General features: G+C 44.7%; 1 protein-coding gene and 1 long non-coding RNA gene across 3 annotated transcripts in view; one reads left to right on the forward strand and one right to left on the reverse strand.

The window, feature by feature from the left end:
- Positions 1 to 24,405, forward strand: part of GRID1 (glutamate ionotropic receptor delta type subunit 1) — a 1,054,628-nt gene that overhangs the window by 87,727 nt on the left and 942,496 nt on the right. The window lies entirely within an intron of this gene.
- On the reverse strand, positions 14,827 to 22,249 carry LOC142830490 (uncharacterized). The gene is made up of 3 exons (XR_012905786.1): positions 22,135 to 22,249; positions 19,579 to 19,653; positions 14,827 to 14,959 (listed from the first exon to the last, which is right to left on the reverse strand). It is a non-coding gene; the product is annotated as an uncharacterized LOC142830490 (long non-coding RNA).

A 24,405-nucleotide genomic window follows, 5' to 3' on the forward strand; every position in this document is an offset into this window, starting at 1 on the left:
ATGACATTGTGGCTTTCATTTGCAAATGCAGACGCTTGCCTGGCTGCGGGAGCAACTATTTGGAAGCACTGTGTCATGCATGCTTTCAAAGTGGAAAGAGCGAGCCGAAACATGTCCCTTACCATGTCTGCCACCAACCCAAGTCCAGCTGCTCCCTTAAGATTTCTGTGTTGTACCTGCTGCATAGTGAGTGCTTCAAAGCATAACTGTAGCCTTGTACAGAACACATCCCTATTGTCTTTTACAGGCCTTCCTTTTGCTCAGAGATTAGGTTTTACACTCCACAATGAAAGGCTTTATGCTCAGAGTTAGGTTTTACACTCTATGTCTGTCTTTCACTTTTCATTACAGCAGGTGCAACAGAGAGCCTGCTGCACACTCCCCAGGTCCAGCTCCTCCAGCTGATCAGCTAGCACAGATCCGAAGGCAAAACAAACTAAGGATGCCATGATCAATGAGCAAATACAATCTAATCACTGGGGCAGGGTGAGATTAAGTGCCTGGAGGAAAACACTGCTGCAGGAAATGCAAGAGGAGTATGAGGACAGGAGCGCATGCAGGGAATGCAAAGTGAAGACACAGGAGAAATTCCTGATAGTCATGGTGGTGATGTGCACAATGGACTCACAGGACAGCCAGGTGCACAGGCCCATGCGAAATCATGCAGACCCACATTCTCTCCTAACCAGGTGCCATAACCTTCTCTCTCAAGGGCTCTAGCACGTGTGGGGAGAGGAAACCCCACAGCTCCCAGGGATGTGTCCTGGAACACTTGGCTGATTACTGTACAAGGGGACTGTAATACACTGCTTTATCGTCTCCCCCCCCCCCATGTCCAAACCTCCTGTCCTGAACTCCTTTTCTGTCTTTGCTTCCCTGTGTTTCATAATAAAAAACACAGGATTTATCAACAACAGTATCTTTACTGCTTGTGTTGCTGTGGGAGGGGCGTACTGGGTTTACAGGCAAGCCGGGGGCACTTCATTAAGAGCAGCACAAATAACTGTCATATTGCTGTCTGGCCATTCACAAAGCTAATTTTCAAAGCCTCTCTGATTTGCAGTGCCCCTCGATATATTCTTGTTATTGCCCTGGTGTCTGGCTTCTCATAATTAGTGGCGAGGCACTGGGCCTCAGCCACCTACCCTGGCATAAAACTTTCCCCTCTACTTTCATATATATTATGGAGTGCGCCACAGGCAGCTACAAGAATGGGAATGTTGCTTTTGCTGAGATCTAACCTGGTCAATAAACTGTGAAACCTTCTCTTTAAATGTCTAAAAGCATATTCTGTCACCATTTGGAACTGCTCCTTACTGCGGGCCAGGCTGCCTCTGACAGCTTCATGAGCCATGGGAGCAAGGGATAGGCTAAAAATCACTATTGGCATTTCCATGCCTCCAATGTTAATTTTCTGGCTGGGGAAGAAAATTGATATTGGTGAAATGGCCCTTGTAATCCACCAGCGCCTGCAGCACCATCAAAAATATCCTTTGTGGTTTATGTACTCTTTGGCAAGGCAGTCAGGTGCCAAGAGACAGGGATGTGCATTCTATCTATCATCCCACCAAAGATAGGAACCCCATCATGGCAAAGCCCTCCACTATGTCTTGCACATTTCCCAGAGTTACTACCCTCCATAGCAGCAGTGTATTAATTACCTTTGCTACTTGGATCACAGAAGCTCCCACTATAGATTTCCCTACTCTGGATTGATTCCCTACTGACCAGTAATCTGTCTGGCATTGCAAGCTTCCACAGGGCTATTGCGATGTGCTTCTCCACTGTCAGAGTGAGTCTCATTGTGGCATTCTTGCACTTTTGGGTGGGGGAAAGCAACAACGTCAATGAAGGTGGTCTTACACATGCAGATGTTTTGCAGCCGCTGCTTATTGTCTGAGAGCTGCATCAGAGAGTGATCCCACCAATCTGTGCTTGTCTCAGGGCACTAGAACTGGCATTCCACTGTGTCAGGAGGATCGAATGTCACCATCATTGCCAATTGCTTCTCTCAAGTGCTTCACAAATGCGTATGTTCATGGCCTCCTCAGATTCTTCCTCATTCCGATGGGCCCTGAATACGCTCTGGGCATACTGCATCATACAACGCACGATGGTGAATACGATTGGTATAATACTTTGATGCGGAATGGTTTCCATGCTTATTTCCATGTTTACCCTGCTATGGGGTCTGCATAGATAACCAGGGGAAAAGGGCAAGAAAAGAGTGTTTGCTATTGATTTCAAGCAAAGGAGGAAGGCGGAGATGAGTGATTATGGGATGCTGATGGCAGAACCACCCACTGCAGTTTTTGGTCCCATGAGGCGGTGGGAGCATGACCCAGAATACAAAGGGGAGGCAGGAACTCTGGGTTAGCTACCCACAGTGCATAGACCTCAAAGTCAACAATAGATACCTTATTGGGGATGTACTACATCCAACTATTGCATACAGGGGGGAAATGCAACTTCCACTTTACAAAACTGAATGCTAGAAAATCTACCTTACTAGATTCGACCTTATTTCTCAGTGTAGATAAGGCCTCTCAGTGCAAATACTAGTTTCGTCAGAGTTGGGGAGGGAGAGAATGAAGAGGAGGGAAAAGTTACTTGTCACGATCCTTCAGATGTGTGTATAACCAAAGGCCCTTCTGCAAAACACTGATGAATGTTCAAGTGGAAATGAAAAAGAGTAAGTGATGGTCTTGGGGCATAAACCACTGTTCTCACTCAATACACAGATTCTAGTTTCCAAGGATATGTTTGATTTAGAGCTGCCAAAATTATATTTGGTCAACTATTTAAATTATTTGCTTAAACTTTGTTCATGCTTCTTTTGATAGTGTCTTGCAAATATTCTTGTGAACTGTGGCAGCAGAGGGAATTGAAAAGGTTTGGAGAATATGCACAGCCAGCAAATTCTGAATGAATGAGCATTTAAATTAGAAGAATCATTTTAAGAGATATGCTCATTGTGGACTCAATCCTGCAAAGTACTGATCACGCTGCACTCTGATCTAGCAAAGCATTGAAGTATCACATTCAAATGTGAGACTGCATAAGAGTAATCACATTAGCATGAGTTGGAATGCTTATATGCTCAAGGTTAAGCCTATGCTTGAGTGCTGTGCGGAACTGGGTTTAGACTGCTCCTTGGACCTTGCATATTTGGGTATGTCTAGACTACATGCCTCTGTCGCCAGAGGCATGTAGATTAGGCTACCAGACATAGTAAAATGAAGCGGCGATTTAAATAATCGCAGCTTCATTTAAATTTACATGGCTGCCACGCTCAGCCGACAAACAGCTGATCAGCTGTTTGTCGGCTCAGCGCGATAGTCTGGACGCGTGGGTGTCGACATCAAAGGTATTTGTCGACCACCCAGGTATGCCTCCTGGGATGAGGTTTAACTGGGTGGTCGACAAATACCTTTGATGTTGCCACCCGCGCGTCCAGACTATCGCGCTGAGCCGACAAACAGCTGATCAGCTGTTTGTCGGCTGAGCGTGGCAGCCATGTAAATTTAAATGAAGCGGCGATTATTTAAATCGCCGCTTCATTTTCCTATGTCTGGTAGCCTAATCTACATGCCTCTGGCGACAGAGGCATGTAGTCTAGACATACCCTTTGGCACACCAGCAGGAGAACAAAAACATGCCATGTAGCCTCCCTGTCCAGTCACTACTGAGCAGCAGAGTTTGAACTGGGACTTTCATATATTTGTAATAACCTGCTTAAAGGTGAGATACAGGCCAAGAATTATTCACAGAAATGCCTCAGCAAAGTAATGCCAAGTATGTAGTGAGCTGGAGATTTGTGAGGTGTCCATAGAGAATTCACAAACAGAAAGAGGTGATACTTGTTGAATAAATTATTAGCTGAAAATTATTTGCTTAGCTCCAGAGCGCTGTGGTTGAGTTCATAATAACTATCCGCATGGTAACTGCACTGCCATTAACAAATTCATTTAGTAAACTAAGTGTCTGTGTAAGATGCACTGAATAGGAAAAGCACTATCTAAACCAAAGTCATATTCATTACTACGTGCACAGAAAGAGTTGAAGAAAAGGACACTGTGCTAGGAAGAAAGGAAGAAAAACAGGGTTCTGTAAATAGGCTTGCCAGATGATTTAACCAAAAATACCAAACACTCCCCCTCCTCTGTCCCCAAAAAAACACCGGGGAAAAATTCTGTTCAGGGGGAAAAAAAGGGGGAGAGGAGACCAAAGTTGTTGAGCAAAAAAGTAAAAGTAAAAAAGCATTGAAGCAACACAGTGGGCAGAGTCAGAATAGGGTTAGGAACAGGGGAGAGGTTGAGAACTAAGACCCAGGGAAGGCATTACTTCCCCTTGGCCTTTAGGCTTTTTGCTGGTGGCCATTTTGTTTTCTTGATCAAGCCAGAACTCAGCTTTCCTGCGGAACCAGGTAGGCAGGGGGCCCGGAGAGGCTGGGGGCTGGGCCCGGTTGCTGAGTGTGTGTAGGGTTGCCAGGTGTCTGGTATTTTCGCCTCCTGGCAGGGAAAAAACCAGAAAATATTGGATATTTTAGGTGTCCGGTATTTTCTGAATACCGGAGTGTCCAGGTCAATACCGGACACCTGGCAACCTTATCTGTAAATAATAGAAATGTGCAAGTTTTATAATCCCTGCAAACATTTTATACCATAAATGAGCAAAGCACATGGTGTTCATAGTCATTAATTATATTTATATTTTGTCTGCTCTACTATTAGGACAAATTAGTTTGCTTTTCATGCTATGCTGTGTTCAGTCTTATTCTACCACTGAATGAAATGTGGACTAAGTTGAAATGTCCCTAATTTTTTGACGGAGGGTGATTAATAATTTATTGCAACTTTTTGGCTCTAACTGAAAAGTTCTCATGATTGTCTAGGATGAAGTTTTGAGCATACATATGAGTATTCTTACTGAAATAACTTCATGTGCCAAGTGTTTTCAGGGTTGGGTCCATACGAGGCAATGATTTGATATATACTGTCAGCTACTTTACACCCAAAATCTAAGTCTGAGGCCTTAGCAGATGTGTTACAAACTCTTAATATGAAACTTTAAAAATTTTTCCTTTCCCATGCAGTACTGAAAACTTTTATAAGCCGTGTTCATTAGATCAAGAAAGCCAAAATGTCTATGAGCATAAAATTAGCTTCAAGTTTGTTATCTTGCAAAGACAATGACATTGAAAAGTAAAACAGATTGTCAGAAATGAGGACTTCCACCTGTGCCATTCCAGTCATAGGACAGCTTATCAGCACAGATGAACAACAGTAACTCTGACGGATAGCCAGAGGGATCAGTTTGTCCAGGGCTACTCAACATGCGACCAGCGGTGCGGTTTGGGTTTACGCGGGGCTCAATACATGGCCCATGGGTGGGATCCTTTGAACATGGCCTTCAGTGGGGACATGCTTCACAACGATGAGTCAATATAATGGTCTTCTGTTAATATGTGTTTTAGTAGTTAAATTCCTGGACTGTCATTGCTCATTAAAAGTGCTGTCATATGGGTGGAAATCGGGTAAATATTGCATTTTATTAATATCTACAGAACTGACTTAAATGGGGCCTGTGTGTTGTGTATCTTGCCTTAATCTTTGTATTCATGCCTGTCATAAATATATATTTACATGCAGGGCTCGACAAATAATGTAATCTACTCGCCATGGGAGAGTAGATTACAGCCTGGAAGAGCTGGCACAGAGCGAACGATCTGCGCATGCACAGAGCGCAGAACCGTGTGGCTGGCTAGCGGGGCTCGCTGCTGCTCGGCGAGCCACGTTTACATGTATATGCAACCACACTTAAGTTACGGTCCTTGGCATGTGCTGTGAGTATCATTGTGGCCCCCGGGGTTTCCATAGTTGAGTAGCCCTGAATTAGGCAGAACTTCTCAAGGGCCCAAGAACAATTTACCTCTTGCTGCTTAGTGCACATGCTTACAGCTGAAACAAAAAACAGGACCATGCAGCACTTTAAAGACTAACAAGATGGTTTAATAGGTTATGAGATTTCGTGGGCCAGAACCACTTCCTCAGATCAAATGAAGTGGGTCTGGCCCACGAAAGCTCATAACCTATTAAACCATCTTGTTAGTCTTTAAAGTGCTACACAGTCCTGTTTTTTGTTTCAGCTGCACCAGACTAACACGGCTACATTTCTACCACTATTCTACATGCTTACAGCTGTGATCTTTCCTCTACTTGCCTGCTCCTAGCTTTGTTCGAGCTCTGTGCCAAGCCCTTGCTCCTATCCAGTCCTCTCCAGCCTTGCTCCTCTGTGTGATTCCCAACAGCAGGTCCCTAACTCCAGCTTTGACCCATGGTGTTCATGTGGCTGTTGACACCAGCTCTAACACCTTTGCCAGGCTGTCTCTGCTTTGACTGTTGAGCTAAACTGCCTAGCCCTGATTTGTGACATCTATTAGAAAACAGAAACTTAAAATTCTTTCAGTTTAACTGAATTAAAAACACAGGCAAATATCACTTTCCTACGTGAGAATGAATTGTGTCATAATAGATTTTCAAATTACTTCAACAGTAGTTTAATGGCTTTACTTGATAATTGATTTTTATTTTCACAGGTTTTCTTTAACAGGATTAACCAAGCGTCAGTGGGATAGTCAGTGAGAAATATCTATTCACTGGAGCAAAAATTTGTTCTACTGATCAGCAAGGAAAAGTCAAAATATGGCCTGTTTAGTTTTCTCTACTGGCTGGTACTTAAGAGATGTGACATTACCCTCTGTAACTGCAGCAGCAATGTTGTGATTTTTATGAGTGGGGTATTCCAGGACTTTTTTTAGTCTAAAAGATTAAATTATATGTGGAGACTGTCTTGACACAAATCTAACCACTTAAAATGAATTCTTATGGAATTTTCATAGCAAAAATAATTCCGAGATTCTGTCTTGCAAAGTAGCAGCTTAAAAGATTGACAACTGCACCTCTGTGACCTTTGTGATTGATATGATTAACTGTGATTATAAATTATTCCTTTTTTCTGCTATTCTCTTTTCACCAGCACTTCTAAAAGTGCTTCCCCATCCATTCCAGCAGCCTCAAATACTGTTTACAAAGGTTTCTATAGGTATCAATGCCTTGGTTATGGAGACATTGATGTTAGCAGAAAACTCAAATCTTGTATCTCAGCCTTGAAGGGTGATTATGTTTCATAAATATGAAAGGTTCTTAATTTGTGATTGCTGAAGGTACCAATGACTTATGCAAGCCTTACTCATATGTGAAGGAGAGCTAATCACTCCCTGCTTGTGCACTATTCCTCTGAGACGAGATTTGCCTGTTCATTTAAAAAGCTAGTCTGATGGTGCTATATGCTCTTTGAGTTAGAATCAACCCTTTAAAATGTGTATGCATCATTAAGGAAGAATGAGCATGGGAAGTAAATGGCCTCTCGGTACCTTGTAGGGTTGAGGGATAGGGAATGGATGCAAGAGATTAATGCTGTAAAACATTCAGGTACTTGGTGTGGTGGTGGATTATACTGCATTGTGCTGCTGTGCCTTGTTTGCACATCAGTCTTGTTGTATTTTAAAATAATGTCAAGGGCACCTAGCACATATGAATAGTTGCCCCCTTCTAGCTTTATGTGCAAGTTTAAATAAATAGACTTAACGTGGGGGGCAGCCTTTTTCATTTAGCTTTAAGAGAATCAAAACAGTCTGTGGAGTTGGTAGCTATGCAACTGAAAGGAAGATAATGCCATTCTGTTTTCTGTGGCTGGCACCATAAACATAGAAAAGTCTATTTACAGAAGCAGTCTGCTATTCAGTTCCAGTTTAGCATGATGGTGCTTCACTACAGTATTTTCTGTGCGCTTTTTTCTTATTCTGAAATACAGGTTGGACCACCCTGTTTCAGCACTCTCTGGACCCAACTGATCCCGAAGGGGAGAATTTGCCAGACCAGGGGAGGTCTCCTGCCACTGACCTCTAAGCCTGCCACCTGATCAGTGCTGCTGGCTGGCTACTGGGCTGACACAGGCTCCAAACCTAGCCCCACGCTGCCTCTGGCTGCTGGGGCCTGCTTCCGTGGGGCTCCATCCCTTATCCTATACTGCCGCAGGCTGCTGTGAGCTGCCATAGGACACTGTCCCCAGCCCCAGATGGCCTTCCTGCTACACTGGGGCTCTCTGGTCCAGGAGCATCTGTGGTCCTCCTAGACCAGAGGCTGCTGGTTTTCAGCTGTGCAACCTGTACAAATGGTCTAGACTTGTAAAAAGGATAAACGATAGTTACCAAGGTATATTTTTGGACAAGAACCTCTTCACTGACATTGTAGTTCTTTAGCACTATACTCAGCTAAGTCACATGACTAAAGATACCCACTAGCAGTTGTTGTGATGCGTGGTGGTTTGTTTTCACATTTCAATGTATTGCCACTAATTTTACCACTTCTACCAGTCTTGGTACCAAATTCTATCCTCGTGTGCATGGGCCAAGCTTTTACTAAAGTCAACAGTAGTTAAGTGCATGCCCCAATGAAGAATGTAGCTATAAACTCATATAACTCATAGGTAAAACACAAAAGTATCAGACGCTTGAGAATCAAATTTGACTTGAAGTACAATCATTAGAAACATCATCAGTTCTTGACAGTCTTGTGTACTCCCAAAGCCATATGAAAAAGATTTCTAGTGCTAGCACTTACTGCTTCAGTGCAACAAAAAAATTCAACAGGCTTTTGCTGCTCTTTGTGAATACAGCAGTCATATGTAAGGGAATGGATTTTTGCCTTCCCAATGCATTTCTTTCTATCTGCCTTTCTGCTGTTTTCTAGTAAAAAACACGCAAGCTTACTTAAACGATCTTCCTGAGAACTTGGTGTGTCATATTTGCAACTTTCTATTGAACTAGTAATATTACATTGTATAATTGAAAGCTGTTAGGGTTATGATGACAGCAACAATGAATTGTGCTTCTTTAAAAGAGAAGCGAATTGCTTCTACTATAGAAGAGTTTTAGTAAAAAAATGCCACCTGCTTACTTTTTTCCCATATCAGGAAAGCTCTTAAGGACTCTGTAGTCGGCAAGAGTAAGTCTAAGGTCCAACACTGGGTTCCCAAAGTACAAAGGACGCTACACAGGTATCTGTCAAACACGAACGGTTTATTTCTTGACAGCTAACAGCTGTGCACCATAAATGGAAGAACAACATAACAAAGAAGCGGCATATCTTACGTCCCTTCCTACAAGCCTGGGACCCCAGGTAGGCTGCGGATGAAGTGGGAGGTTGTCTCAGCTTCTGAGGCGCCGGTACCCAAAGCCCATTGGTGAAGTCCGATTTGCTAGGCTCTGAGGCAGCCTTAAATACATTTTTCATGCCCTGTTTGGCAGTTTGGAAATTTCCAGGGCTTACTCATTAGTGCTGATATAGAGCTTAGCTGTTAGTTATCAATCTGGTTCTGATCTGGATCTTCTTGTTCTTTAGCCCTGTTTACGTGATCAGTATGTTAGGGTAAACAGAATTGTTTATTCGTTCTTGTGCTTTACCCTTATCTTATACTTGTTCTTGCTATACTGGCAACAATGCTTATCTTAAGTGGCGTATGTTCCCAAAGACTTGCTTCTGGCTCATCAGATATAGAGAAAGGGGGGAAAGAATGCAGGCCTCACCACCCCTAAACTAACACGTACAAAGTTCTTCCTCAGTTGACCACTACAGATTCGGTTAAGTTCATCTCTATTCAAGACAAGTACTTAAGTGTGTTTTTATGTGTCAGTGAAGCAAATGGTACTTGTGAACATTTTGAACTTTAAAAAGCAGGTGTTGCCCTAAATAGGGGTGCTTTCCTGAATTGGAGCCCAGGCAACTATTGCAGAGAAACACTCTGCTGAAGGGTATGTAAGCATGACAGCGATAGGTGGGGAATATGAATCTGAAGGATAGGCCCAGCCAGCACCCAAGAAGTAGGCTGTATTGTGACTGCATATTCTGGAAGGTATTACAACATCTTCACAATGGCTATTCTCATGTTTTGACTAACTAGTTCTGACTGGTACAACTGTGATTTCCTAATCTCATAACTCAGAATCATTATGTGCTGTTTAGAATGCTCTTTCTTCAGACTTCATGCATCCAAACACATTTTTATGGCTATTTGATGATAAATCCCCCCTATGGTTGGATCTGTTTTCCATATGAATCTGTATCATACTAGCTTTGAATGCAGTAAAAATCTAGAACAACAAAGCTCTGTCTGTTCACTGAGGAGAGTGCACTACGCATAGATCGTCACATTCCCTGGGCCGAATATTCTCTACATGTACCAATTCCTTTTTCTAATATGGTCTTCATTGCAAGAATTTAAAACATCCATTCCCCCTTTTCTCTAATTGTTTTCCTGGAGACATTTGAAAAGAAATTATAGCTGGCCAGTCTCTAGCTTTTACATGTACTGAATCGGTATTAAGTGCATTTAAGTGACTAATACAGTTTTAATCTCTGTTAAGCTTCTAATGGTTTTCCATCAGCACTGTCTGTTTTCCTGTGGACTGAAGGGGAAATCTGGATTACAGAAGAACTATAAAGTGCAGTTATAAATGGAGGAAAGGCATGTCTGTAATAAGATTAGTGATCATAATGAAAGTAGATGGAGTTTACCTGCCTTTGGCTATTCAGATAGAATAAGAGTTTTCATATTTCCTGACTTAAAGTACCAAGTCTTATGGAAGATGTGCATTCGAAGTAATTCATCTTAATAGACTGAGTAAATGCTTAAAACCCACACCTCTGTAATGAACTATATTAGTGAGGAAATGTTTTGTTTTATTCAAAACTCACTACTTCCTTTATGCTCTGTATAGTTAGAAAACAAGAAAAAATAGCTATTATGACTGCAGCATTTACTTATGAAGGGCAATAGAATCCCTTTAAATGAACCCAAATGTCTTTGAAATAATACATTGTTAATTATCAAAACCGTACAAGATTGGCTGTATGTGTCAAGCTGCTTAGCTGGAGCTAAGAGAATTAAATTCATGAAAAGTGGGAAAACCAGATCTCCAATGAGTACAAGCAAATGCTGATCAATATAGTGTGTTATAAAGAAGGGCAGGGAGGGGGAATCTGTTTAGAATGCTAACATCAGGCCACCTGCCAGAGAGTGTTTCAGGCTTGACCATGTATATACCCTTTGCAAGCCCCAATGCAGTACAAAGCTAATAGCATGAGCGTACAAAAGGCACGTAAAGCCATGCAGAGTGAATAAGCAGAAAAGTGAAGAGGAAAAAAGTGAGCATTTTGGAAAAAAGTGAGCATCCTTGTAATAATGGAATTAAGGCAAATTGGGCACCACTCTTGCTAAGACTTAATGGAGGCCTCACTTGTCCCTGAGAGCAGTTCTGGCTACTTATGAGCATGAGGTTAATCAAATTGTTTAAGTATTTGTAGGCTCAGGGCCTTTACTGTCTGCTAAGGTTTGCATTCAATAATATTAAGGGTTATTGGTTTTGATTTTCATTTGTGGCGTGTCACCATATTCAGAACATCAGTGTCTGGTACAAATTTCTAACTAGTAGAACTAACTGAACACCTTTATAAAACCTCAACCCAATATTCAAACTCCACTTGTGTTAGATGCTGTAAAAATGCACAAAAATCTGACTCCCACCTCAGAGTTAATAATCTAAATAGAGACAAAGTCAGAGAAAAGTGAATGAGGCAATCAGTAAATGGGAAGGGGGAAATGAGGACAAGTTCCCGTGGTTAGTTAGTCTAGCTATATGTCGGATCCAAAGCCCCCTGAAGTGCATGGAAAGACTGGGATCCAATCCAGTTTACACAGCTTGATCTTTCCCAGTCATTAACCCTAACTACCCCAAATTCCTTCTATGTTGCTGTCTTTAGTTGGCTGCTTTTTTGTGAGACTCCTAGCCAACATCTTGAGAAGAGAGACAGGGTGTGGGAGTGTGGTGAAATACAGCCTGTGTGCTGTTGTGATCTTTGCACAAGAGGTGCTTTGTAAAGTATCATTTGAAAACTCATCATTTGCTGGTCAGTATTGTAAAATATATGGCAACACTGTTAAGTTTACTATTTCCCTGTATGATGTTAACACATGTTCCAAACTTCACAGCCCTGCCCAGCCAAGTGTGTCCTAAAACAAAGGAAGAAGTGTGTGTGCTTGCCTTCATTTATATTTAAGGAGGAAAGGAAAACAAAGGAAGTTAAACAGGTGGAAAAAAGCACAGCAGGGAATATCCTTCCACACACTTTTTGGCTCCTGGTTCTCATCTGAATTCTTTTTGAAGAGGAGAGACGGAACCACAAAAAGGAGGGACAAACACCCAAAAACACCACTATCTCTTGCCACAACTGTGAAGACAAAAGAAAGCAGCTGTTTGAATATGAGGGAAGGGTCCTCACCAGAGAGGTTGGCTAGTAATTGGCTGGAGCACGTGGTAATAAACTTTGCTTGAATCTAATATAGTTTAAGTTAGGCACCAGTAAGCATTATATCTTTATTTTTCTTGTAACTGTTTCCAACTTTTATGCCTCATCACCTGTATCCACTTGAAATCCATCTCTTTGTAGTTAAACTTGCTTTATCAGTTTATCTGATTCATTGTGTTCACATTGAAATGCATGGATAGCTATTTAAGACAATTCGCACATTATTCCTGTAAAGGAGTAAAGGACATTGAAGAAGTATTGAAGAAGTCTCGATGACACAGGACATACATTTCTGTGAGAAGATCCAGGATTGGGGGTGTATTGAGGTCACAGTACAGTATAACCAAGATTGGTGAGAATCAGGTGTAGCTAGAAGGCCGTTTGTGGGTGGCTAAGGTGGGAGCTAGGGTTGCCAACTTTCTGATTGTACCTTAGTCCCTTCTCTGCTCCTTCTCCAAGGCCATGCCCCTTCCTCACTCCATTTTTCTGTCCTCAGTTGCTCACTTGCCCTGTCCTGCATTTGCTGTCTTACTCAGTCTCCCATGTCCTTTCTCACTCACTCATGTTCACTAGTCTGGGACAAGGAGTTGGGAGGAGGTCAGGGCTTGGGGCTGGAGCCAGAAATAAGGAGTTCAAAGTGTGGAAGGGGGCAGGGAGTTGGGGTCCTGGGGGGATGAAGGCTCTGGCTGGGGGGTATAGGCTCTGGTGGGGCCAAGGAATTGGGAGTGCTGGAGGGGGCTGGGGTGGGGGTTGGGACATGTCAGGGAGTGCAGGCCCTGAGAGGGAGTTTGGGTGTGGGAGAGTGCTTGGGATTGGTCTCCAGGAGGGAGGTCTGGAAGGGGATCCCCATTTTGGAGCACTTAGAAGAGAGGATTCACCAAGGGCAAGTCATGCCTGACCAAACTGATTCTTTCTATGACAAGGTATGAATCTCTATGAATCTGTGGAAGGTGGTGGGCGTGATGTACCCTGACGATAGCAATGGTTTTGATACGGTCTCCCACACTATTCTTGTCAGCAATTTAAAGAAATATGGATTGAATAGGCTAATGGCAAATTAGGGTGCATTAGGAGGAGCATTGCCAGCACATCTAGAGACGTGATTATTCCTCTTAATTTGGCACTGGTGAGGCCACATCTGGAGTATTGCATCTAATTCTCCTCCCTCCCCCCCATTACAGAAAGGATGTGGTCCAGCAGAGGGCAACAAAATAATTAGGGGGCTGAAGCATTTGACCTATGAGGAGAGGCTGAGGGATTTGGACTTCTTTAGTCTACAGAAGAGAAGAGTGAGAGGGGATTTGAGAGCAGCCTTCAGCTACCTGAAGGGAGGGTTCCAAAGATGATGGAGAGAGGCTGTTCTCAATAGTGATGGATGGCAGAACAAGGAGCAATGGTCTTGAGTTACAGTGTGGGGAGGTCTAGGTTGGATATGATCAAAAAATATTTCACTAGGAGGATGGTGAAGCACTGGAATGGGTTACCTAGGGAGGTGGTGGAGTGTCCATCCCTAGAGGTTTTTAAGTCCCAGCCTGAAACTTTGGCTGGAATGATTTAGTTGGGATTGGTCCTGCTTTTAGGAGGAGGAGACCTCAGTGACTTCCTGAGGTCTCTTCCAGCCCTAGAATTCTATGATCTAAGAGGGGGCTGAGGGTTGGAAGATTGGGCACAGGCAAAGGGTCAGGGTGTGAGTGGTGCTTATCTCAAGTAGCTCCCAAAAGGAGTCAGCATTTTTCCCTCTGGCTCGTATACTGAGGCATGGTCAGTTGGCTCTACACGCTCCTGGGAACAGTCGGGTTGGTGTTTTAGGTGGGGGTAGTGTGTGGCGCCTCCCTGGCTTCTCCTGCACCTATGGGAGGCGGGGAAATGCTAGCTGCTTCTGGGGGCCATGCCGAAATAGGATATGCAAGGATCTGCCTCATCTCCGCTGTGCTGCCAACTAGACTTTTAACAGCCCAGTTAGCAGTGATGACTGGAGCTACCAGGGATCCTTTTCAACCAGGTGTTCTAGTAAGAAACTGGATGCCTGGCAGCCCTAGTGGGAGCATGTAAAGCAAAGCAATGTAAGGTCCAGTCCCCCCTACGCTCATTTGGATTGGTCCCAGTATGTCTCTGTGAGGTAACATCTTCAATTGGCCCAACTTCTGAGTTTGGAAAACACAAGCTTTTGAGCTCACACAGAGCTCTTTTCCAGGTTGAAGAGAAGGCAGCTGTCTTACATACCGGTTCAAGAGATTCCAAGGAACAAGGTGTGAACACTAACTTTGGAGTGAGTGAATTTGCTTGACTGTGAGTTTGCTTTTTCAGGTGAATTCAGTTATGACTGGGGCAGAGGGGTGGAGTGCAGGTGGTGCAGGCTCTGGTGTTGGGCCAAAAGGTTCAGAATGTGGGAGGGACTCCGGGATGAGCCTGGGGCAGGAGTTTGGTGTGCAGGAGAGGATCAGGGCTGGAGCAGAGTGTCAGGTGCAGGCTCGGCTGGAGCAGAGTATCAGGCGCAGGCTCAGGCTGGGCACAGCTTACCTCAGGGCTCCCTGGGGAATGGCACAGTGGGGTTTATTCTCATAAAAATAATTATACTAAGCGGAACAGTAACAACTGAGTCATAACCAGTTGGGTCTCAATATGCCAATAGCTTTAGCAGAGTATTCCTTAGGAATGGACTGTTAGTAGTAATTACAGTGGGGCTAATTACATAGAAATCCTTTTCCAGCTTGTGCAGAAACACTACTGCTTCTGGTTGCTTTCCTAATCTGGTGAAAAAAGTCCCCTGACAGAACTCATTAGACAAGCTTGTTAGTTGAAGCAGAGGAGAGGGTGTGATGGAGGCGGGGGTTAACTTTAGTCAAGGATAGAGGAATGTGCTTCAGTTGCTAGGGGGTTTTCCGTTCACCCCTTCGCTTTTGTTTACTTCCATCCTGTGTTCCTGTTGCTCTGTTACCCAAAACAATAGATGTGTGATGCAAGCAAGAGCTAGCAACTCGTCTGCCTTGGTTGATTCTTATATAATCTGTTGTGGTTTATTGAATTTAATTACATTTAAATTATTAACTTAACATGAGCAATGCTTTAGAGAGATAGTAACCCTGAAACGAGGGCCTCAAGGTAGTGTGCATGAAATGTGCCATGTATTAGTTCTTGCTGTAGATTATTGAGGATACATTTTTCTTTGCACTCATGGGGATTTATACAAGAAGCTTCCAGTACCTGAAGCGGACAATCTATGGCCATATATGAACTTGTTGATAATATGGTAGCACCTCACGGTGAGAGTCTGACCTTTAGCCTGCAAAACAACACTTTTTGGAGGGACATTGCATGGCCCTTAGTGTTGTAAGGCTGAAAATGCATATGAAGTAATATATTAATACTAGTAGATTTACCCCATGTTGCTCAGATCCTTAATTGTAGTAATGTTGGGATTTTTTGGTTTTTGTTTTGAAAATAAAAGGAAAATGTACATGCTATATTGAAATAATTGTACAAAGCAGGGGTTGAATGTGGGGGGGGGGTGCTCAGGGCAGGGAAAGGGGGGTGCAGGAGTCAGGGCAGGACTTGGGGGGCTCAGGACAGGAGGTTGTGTGTGTTTGTGTGTGGGGGGAGGTTCTGGCCGGGAGCTGGTGGGTGGAGGACTCAGGGCAGGGTTTGGGGGGCTCAGGGCAGGAATGAGGGCAAAGGTTGGACACTCACAGCAGGAGCGGGGGGTTCAGAGTAGAGGGTGGGGTATGTGGTGGAGCTCACAGCAGGAGTGGGCAGGCATCAGGGCAGGAAGTGGAGGGCAGGGGGGTCAATGCAGAAGCCAGGGGAGCTTAGTGGGGCCACCCGGAGTGGCGAAGGAAGCACTGATGTGGGGTGGGGTGAGGTGGGGCTGTACCGCCTGGGCTTGGCAGTGGGGCAGGACAGCAGTTCCCAGCCCCAGTGACTCCTTGGGGAATCATAACAAGTAACACAGGAAACTCACCCGAGAGAAAATCCACAGTGCTGGGGCATAAATAGATTTATATATATATATATATATATATATATATATATATATATATATATATATATATATATATATAGTGTAGGGCAAAGAGAAATTAAATGGCTTTTAACCTAGGGGGAAAAGTGAGAAAGGGAGACTAATAACTACAGTTCTGTGTAATGAAAATTGGTATCCATATCTGCAGAAGTTCCATAAATATAACAACAACGCTGGTTCCTGGCGTTTCCTCCGGGGGGGCTGTGGTTTCTTGCCCCCTTGGCCTCTCCTTTGGGGGGGGGCGCAGAACATGGTTCCCAAGCCCCCATGGTGTCTGCGTCAGAGCAGGGAGGAGGGGGACAGAACATGGTTCCCAGATCCCCATGGTGTATGCTCATGGGTGGGGGGCAGACTGTGATTCCCAGCTCCATCTGGCATCTGCTCTGGGTGAGGTGGGGCTGGGACATGATTCCCAGCCCTGACCTGCCCTCTGATGTGGGAGAGCCAACCCGGGTTGCAGTTTCTGGCTCTAGCGTACGGCCAGGGGGAGGAGCATAGAGTACTTCAGCTTTTCCTACATCGTCTGTCACTAGGATGTATATACAAATTTTGAATCTAGAACCCTGCAAATTTGTAGATATCCATTTTATATCCATGGCACTTATGCAGATATAAATGCAGATATCCCCAAATTATTTTTGCAGATGCGGATATGGATACCAATTTTCTATTACAGGCAGTCCCCGAGTTACACAGATCCGACTTATGTCGTATCCGCACTTACGAACAGGGCTTTTCTCGCCCCGGAACTCGCAGGCGGTGGGACCACTCAGACGCGCAGTGGTCCCGCCACCGTGTCCTCCAGGGCGAGAAAAGCTGCTCCGGGTGTCCCTGGTCTGCTGGGGGGGTCCCCAGCAGACCAGGGACACCCCGAGCAAAGCCGCAGAGGCGGCAGAGTCCCGCGCCTCTGTGGCTTTGCTCCGGGTCTCCCTGGTCTGCTGGGGGCGGGGGGGGGGGGGCAGCTAGTGCGCCCCCCCCCCCCAGCAGACCAGGCTTTTGTTGTGGACGCCTGGGGTAGAGCAGCTGGGGTGCTGCCGGGTTGGTCCTGGGGGGACCTACCCGGCAGCGCCCCAGCTGTTCTGTCCCAGGCTCCAGATTCATCCGCTGTTGAAACTGATCAGTGGCTGATTCCAGGAAGCTGGGGGAAGAGCAACTCTGCCTCGGGCTTCCTGTAGTCAGCCCCTGGTCAGTTTCAGCAGCAGCGGCTAAATCTGGAGCCAGTTCTGAGTTACGTAGAAATTCAACTTAAGAACAAACCTATAGTCCCTATCTTGTACATAACCCGGGGACTGCCTGTACACAGGACTGTAGTTATTAGTCCCCCTTTCTCACTTTTTTCCCCTAGGTTAAAAGCCATTTAGTTTTTCTTTGCCCTACACTATATATATAAAAATATATATGCCCCAGCACTGTGGACTTTCTCTTGGGCGAGTTTCTTGTGTTGCTTGTTATGATTCTGAAAAATAGGGGTTTTTTTTGTATGTGTGTGCTGAATTTGTATTTGGTAAAATTGTGAAATTCAAGCTCTCAAAGTCTATGTGCAAAGTGAAAAATCTTAGGTTTGCATAGCTCTGGTCATAAGGGAAATGTTCATAAAAGGTTTAATTGAGATTAATTTTATACTAAATCTAGTACCGTAACAAATCTGTTCTCTCTCTTCATAAGGGTTTAATAAGCTAATGGTGTCAAATCCTCTCCTCAGATGTGTTTGTAGCTCCCACGACAGTCAATATGTGCTTCATGCATGCATTCATGCATACATCTCAGGGCAGAATTTTCATTAATTCCTTTAAAATATTTGGGCCATATCATCTCATCTGTGTGCAAAACTCCCATTGAAAGTGATGGGAAGATACAGTCATTTATGCCTATTTTTTTTTCTCTCTGTGCAAATGAGCTTTTAAGACTAATTATGGAAAAATGAATGTTTATCAGTGGGGGAGGGGCTGATTTAATGTATAGTGAGGTCTGTAAATTTCAGGGAGCATAAGTTCAGGCCTCTGATGCTTGAGAGAATACTATACAAAACTATGTATCCAGTCACTCAGGCTATGTCTAGACTGCTGAGTTTTTCCGGGATACCAGAGGTATCCCGGAAAAGCTCTTCCACGTCCAAGGAATGCATCCGCTTTTTTGGAACAGTTTCCGAAAAAGTGGACATGTTATTTCAGCATCCTTGTATTCCTCTCATGAGAGAAATAAGGGATGTTTTGAAAGAGGAGTTTTTTCTGAAATTTGGCCCTGTGTAGACGGGCCAAATTTTGGAAAAGCCTCTTTTGGAAAAAGAGGGGGGGAAAGATACGCAAATTGTGAACTGCATCTACACAGTCCACATCTAGATATCAGACAGTTATTTTGAAATAATGTCTAAATACTGTCAAGTTGGAGGACTTCTTACTCCAACTTCCATAACCCTAATTGTATGAGGAGTAAGGGAAGTCAGAAGAAGAATGCTCTTATTTTCAAAATAAGTGTTGTGTACACAATTGACGTATCTCAATTTGTGTAGCTTATTTTGAGTGTAGACGCACCCTCATTCACTACTTAATGGGCATGTTTTTTTTTAAATTGCCAGAATGTCATTGGCTTTCTTAAACTAATTACAATAATAGTGATTAAAACTCTTTGCAAAGGATGGAAAAAATGACCGTACTGTATCTCTGACAATGGCAAGTAATGTTAGAGGAGAGAAATGCAAAATATATTAAAATAGCTCTTTAAACAAAGACCAAGTCTCTTTAGATTTGAAAAGGAGACAGTGATCCTGGTTCTTTTTTGCTACCAGGATTTTCACACTGAATATCAATCTGATTTAATTCCACCACACAGTCCAGCCTGATCTGGAGCCCATTTAAGTAAATAGGAACTTTTTTATTGGCTTCAGTGGGCGGATCTATTCAATTTGTCATGATTTTTTTCCAATGGCTGTGGTAATGTCTACTCCTCTTTCAAGACATGTGGCAATACCTTAGATAATACCAATAAATAAGAATTCACATTATAGATGGAGTGTCAGGCTCCAAGAGGTGCTTGACCTACAGACAAACTTAGTTTGTACTAATTACCATGGTTAAGAACTTGAATCAAAATTATAAACTACTCTATATACAGAAAACATGGGGATTGGCATACCTTTTCTGTGTGACTTGCATGAATTTGATTATGATTGATTGTTGATTTCAGGTCCACGTTAATCAAGAGTGATACCTGAGTAAAATAAGAGAAGTGTCTTAAAAGCAGATAAAGATTGTTTTAATCTAGCACACATATGCTATATGTTGACAAGAAAAAAAAGACTGTCTCTCACACTGACAGGATGACCCTTTTTATCTTTATCAACTTAGGTTTCAGAAAACATTTCATATGGGAGGAATGTTTGTTTATGTCCACTCATCATTTTCAGTGAAGTCCTGTAAACCTCGTTTCACGAGGCATAAGGGAGTAGTCGAAAGACGCTTCCCCTGCCGACCGATCCACATCTTGAGTCTCGTGCTGTGCCGACGATCAGCTGAACGGGCACAGTGCGGCGGCCATTTTTATTCTAATGAAGCTGGGGATATTTAAATCCCTGCTTCATTGACTATGTCAGGTAGCCTATTTTACATGCCTCTGCCAACAGAGGCATGTAGTCTAGACATACCCTCAATGTTTTTCTAAATGCATCACAGGTCTATTAATCAGGCCTATTATTTAAATAAAAAGAAATTGCCTATTGCATAGTGTGGCGTAAAATTAATTTGCAGAGTGTCTGAGAAATCTGCCATCAAACTCAAGTCAGCTTTGTCCACAGAAGACAGATGTGAACTTCTGTAGCTGATGCACAGCCTAGCTCTCCTGGCTTCCACATCTTTCCCTCTCCCCCATGGAATGTGGTACTCCCTTTCTCATATTTCCAAGTGTGTATATATATATATATATATATATATATATATATATATAACAGCCCCTCAGAGTGCCCTGGTTCTTTAATGGCACAGGTATGTCTTTTCTTTCTCCTTCGGGCCACACTGAGTGTTTGCTTTCACTGCTCTTGTTGCATGTATTTGTGTATCTCCCTACATGTACATGGTGCTTTGCCAACATCCAGAAAACAAGATCCTTGCTCCAAGCAGTTCACTGTGTAACTGAGGCCTGGTGTACACCTAAAATTAGGTAGACTTAGCAGTCTTGCTCAGGGATGTGAATTCACACCCCTGAGCAGTATAGTTAGGTTGACATAACCCTGGTGTACACACAAGTATGTTGATGGAAATTTTTTTCTGACATCTCGAGGAGAAGGATTTACTAGAGCAATAAGACAAACTGTTGCTGTAAGGAGTGTTTGTGGTACAGCTGTGCCTTTGTAGTAGGGATCCAATAGTATAGTCGACTAAACGATTAGCCAATAAACAGGAGTATATTGTTAACGTTACCGGCTACACGCAACCCCCCTTTCCCTGCAGCTCCACAAGTATATTTTTTTAATGGGCTGGCCGACAGACTGGCTCAATCCCAGGCTTCCTGCTGCGGCTCTGAATTATTAGAGGACTCGGGAGCCAGAGCGCAGGGAGGCTGGCTCAGTTCCAGCTCGCACTGGGTCCCAGCATCAACTGCTCTCTGCAGCTCTACATTACAGGGGACTGTGTGCCGGTGAGCTGGCGCAAGTCAGGACTGAGCCAGCCTACCTGCGCACTGGCCCCTCAGTCCCCTAATCAGCAGGGTTGGCGCTGGCAGGGCCAGACCAAGGGGTGGGCTAGCTTGCCCAGGGTGCCAACATACTGGGGGCAGCGGCCGCCCAGGACGGGGGCTGTGTTAACCCCTAGCCCTGCAATGCCGGCCAGCGGCCGCAGGGCCCTGCACGGCCAGGCGCAGCCTGCCCCGGTGGCCCCGGGTCGTGCACCATCAGCAGTGGCCAGGCCATCTGGGCAGCGAGTGCACCGTGCATCCGCCCACGCGCCCTGGGGGCGGGCCTGCACATGCGTTGTGCACCTGGAGGCAGGGCCGCACGTCTTGGGGGCAGCACCAAGCGCCTGGGGCCCAGAGCACCAAAATGGCTCAGGCCAGCCGTGGGTGCTGGACCTGGCGTGAGTCCAGGGATTTAGTGCTTTCACTGCTAACCCTTATTGATTAATTGTGTAGTTGACAAAAATTGTGTCTGACACGATTAACAAATTAAACGCTTCCTAACATCCCTACTCTGTGGTGCATGGAGTGGAGGTGTAGCCTTAGGCTTGTGAGAGAGACTGGGTTCTAGTTCAATCAGGGAAGGTGGGCTACATCTACACTGCAGGCTTCTTGTGCAAGAGCTGTTTTGTGCAAGAAGTACTTGCGCAAGAGTGCGTCTACATTGCCATGTGCTTTTACACAAGAGCGTCCATGGCAGTGTGGATGCTCTCTTGGGCAAGAAAGCTCTGATGGCCATTTTAGCCATAGGGGTTTATGTGCAAGAAATCCCGGTTGCCCATCCATACTGCCTTCTTGTGCAAGAGGGCTTATTCCTCATAGGGAGAGGAATAACTCTTGCACAAGAAGCCCCCTTTTCTGACGCATTACTGTAAATGTACTTGCGCAAGAACACGCGTGCAGTGTAGATGCGTCACAAGTTTTTGTGCAAGAACAGCTGTACTTGTGCAAAAAGCCTGCAGTATAGACGTAACTGTGATGAATTTCATATCGGAAGTGTGAGGGGGGTGCGAGGGGGTCACTCACCACCGTAGCGGGGGTCCGTCGTCTGTCCCAGAATCAGTCCATTCCGCCTGTCCAGGCCTCCGCTCACGGGACGTTTCCCCTCTGGAACCCTTCCGGTCACATATGTCTCTTCGCCACACTGCCCTCCGGCAGTGCCCAAATCACTCGCTCTGAGCCCCCCTTCCGGGGGTTTGGTGTCTCTCCAGCAGGCCTTGCCGTAGGCCTAGCAGGCTGGCCGGTTGGCTGTCCAAGCGCCCTGGCCCAGCCTGACTCTCTAGCCCTGCCCTAGCTCCAGAGAGCGTCCTGCTCCCTCGGCAGCCAGGCTCACGGCCTTGCCGCAGGCCTAGCAGGCTGGCCGGTTGGCTGTCCAAGCACCCTGGCCCAGCCTGACTCTCTAGCCCTGCCCTAGCTCCAGAGAGTGTCCTGCTCCCTCGGCAGCCAGGCTCACACTGCCTTTGCTGAAGCAGCCCTTCCCTTTTATAGCTCCCAGCTGGGCCTTAATTGGCCAACGCCGCCCAGCTGGGCTGAACTCCCCGGGCCTGCTCCAGGCTGGGGTTTGGCCCTTAAAGGGCCAGTACAGGGCAGCTGCCCTGCTACAGGAAGGAAGAGGGAGTTTAGGTCAGGTGTAGGGCTGGTCTGAAAGGAAGCACAAAAGTGAGAACAGGAAGGGGAAATGAAAGTGGACATAAGAGAGAGCAGCCCCCAAAATAGTAGAACCACCACAGTGCCATTATGCAGAAGGATTTTGTAACTCCAGCACACTCCATACAGGCCCGTGTGGAGGGGCCATCCTGCAACTAAGGCCTTATCTAGGTACAAGGTTGAATCGGTTTAATTAATTGTATGGCTTTAAACATGATTTTGCTAAACTGAGGTAAAGCCTCATGTATCAATCCCTCCATATAAGCTAGGTTTAAATTCCATTGTCACCACATGGTCTGCACTGGTTTTAAAGCTGATTTAAAGTTGAAGTGGTATAACTTTGAATATACACAAGGGCTAAGCATCGTCCTGACATCTTCATGTAGCTATGGTGAGAGTGGACTCTGCTAATCCCTGGGTAGCTCCCCAGAGAGAGCTCTCTTGCTCAGCTGTGCAGTGCTGAGGTGGGACAATTATCTCCAGTGCAAATATTAGGCACCTGTTATTGGATGAACAGTGAACTCCCATTTCCAATGTTCCCATTGCAAAGCTTTGATGGATGCTTAGTTCAGTGATAAAACACCTGAGACATACTCCTGCGCCTTGAAGACTTGGAAGAGCTGCCACCGATGTACAAAGGAATACAAACAAAGAGAATTTTTCATTTTCTTTCCTGGAAAGAAGCTGGACTCACTGTGAGTGACTGGGTGCTCCAGTCCTCTGCCTTGTATGTTGAAATGGCAGTAGGTGAGTAGAATAGTCTCATAACAGCTGATGCTTTTTTTGTTTGTTTTTTGTTAAGCAGAGTCCTGTGGATATTCTGAGAGTGAGTGTACAATGAGCTGTTCCATACATCTTAACAAGTGTCTTCCTAACTCTGTACAGGGCATCCCCACTATAAGTCATAGAATCAGCCATGTAGATTTGTTTGTTTGGCAAAGTCAAATGAAGCCGCGATTTAAATAATCGCGGCTTCATTTAAATTTACATGGCTGCCGCGCTGAGCCGACAAACAGCTGATCAGCTGTTTGTCTGCTCAGCGCGCTAGTCTGGACACTTCCCTGCCGACATCAAAGCCCTTTGTCGGCAGCCCCAGTAAACCTCATCCCACGAGGAATAATGGGACTGCCGACAAAGGGCTTTGATGTCAGCAGGGGAGCATCCAGACTAGCGCGCTGAGCGGACAAACAGCTGATCAGCTGTTTGTTGGCTCAGCGCGGCAGCCATGTAAATTTAAATGAAGCCGCGATCATTTAAATCGCAGCTTCATTTGACTTTGTCTATGTGTCTAATCTACATGCCTCTGACGACAGAGGCATGTAGTCTAGACACAGCCAAAGAGACCTCAGGAGGTCATCAATTCCAGTCCCCTGCCCAATTGTCCCATAGTTACATGGGAATCTTTCAATTGGCTTCAGTGAGCTTTGGATCAGTCTCTTGGCTAACAGACATTCAATTAATAAAATATGCCTTTAGCAAGGCTCTTAGTAGATACAAACTAAAAATATGGGTCCTTTGCTTCAAAAATTGCATGTTTATATTGCTTGTGGACACGGGAAGTATTGGAATAACAGTATTGTTCAATAATTGTATTAGCATTGGGTGTAGGATGTTAGACTTGCACCTGGACCTTAGAATCATAGAACCATA

Source organism: Pelodiscus sinensis, chromosome 8, assembly GCF_049634645.1.
Source record: "Pelodiscus sinensis isolate JC-2024 chromosome 8, ASM4963464v1, whole genome shotgun sequence".
NCBI classification, from domain to species: Eukaryota; Metazoa; Chordata; order Testudines; family Trionychidae; genus Pelodiscus; species Pelodiscus sinensis.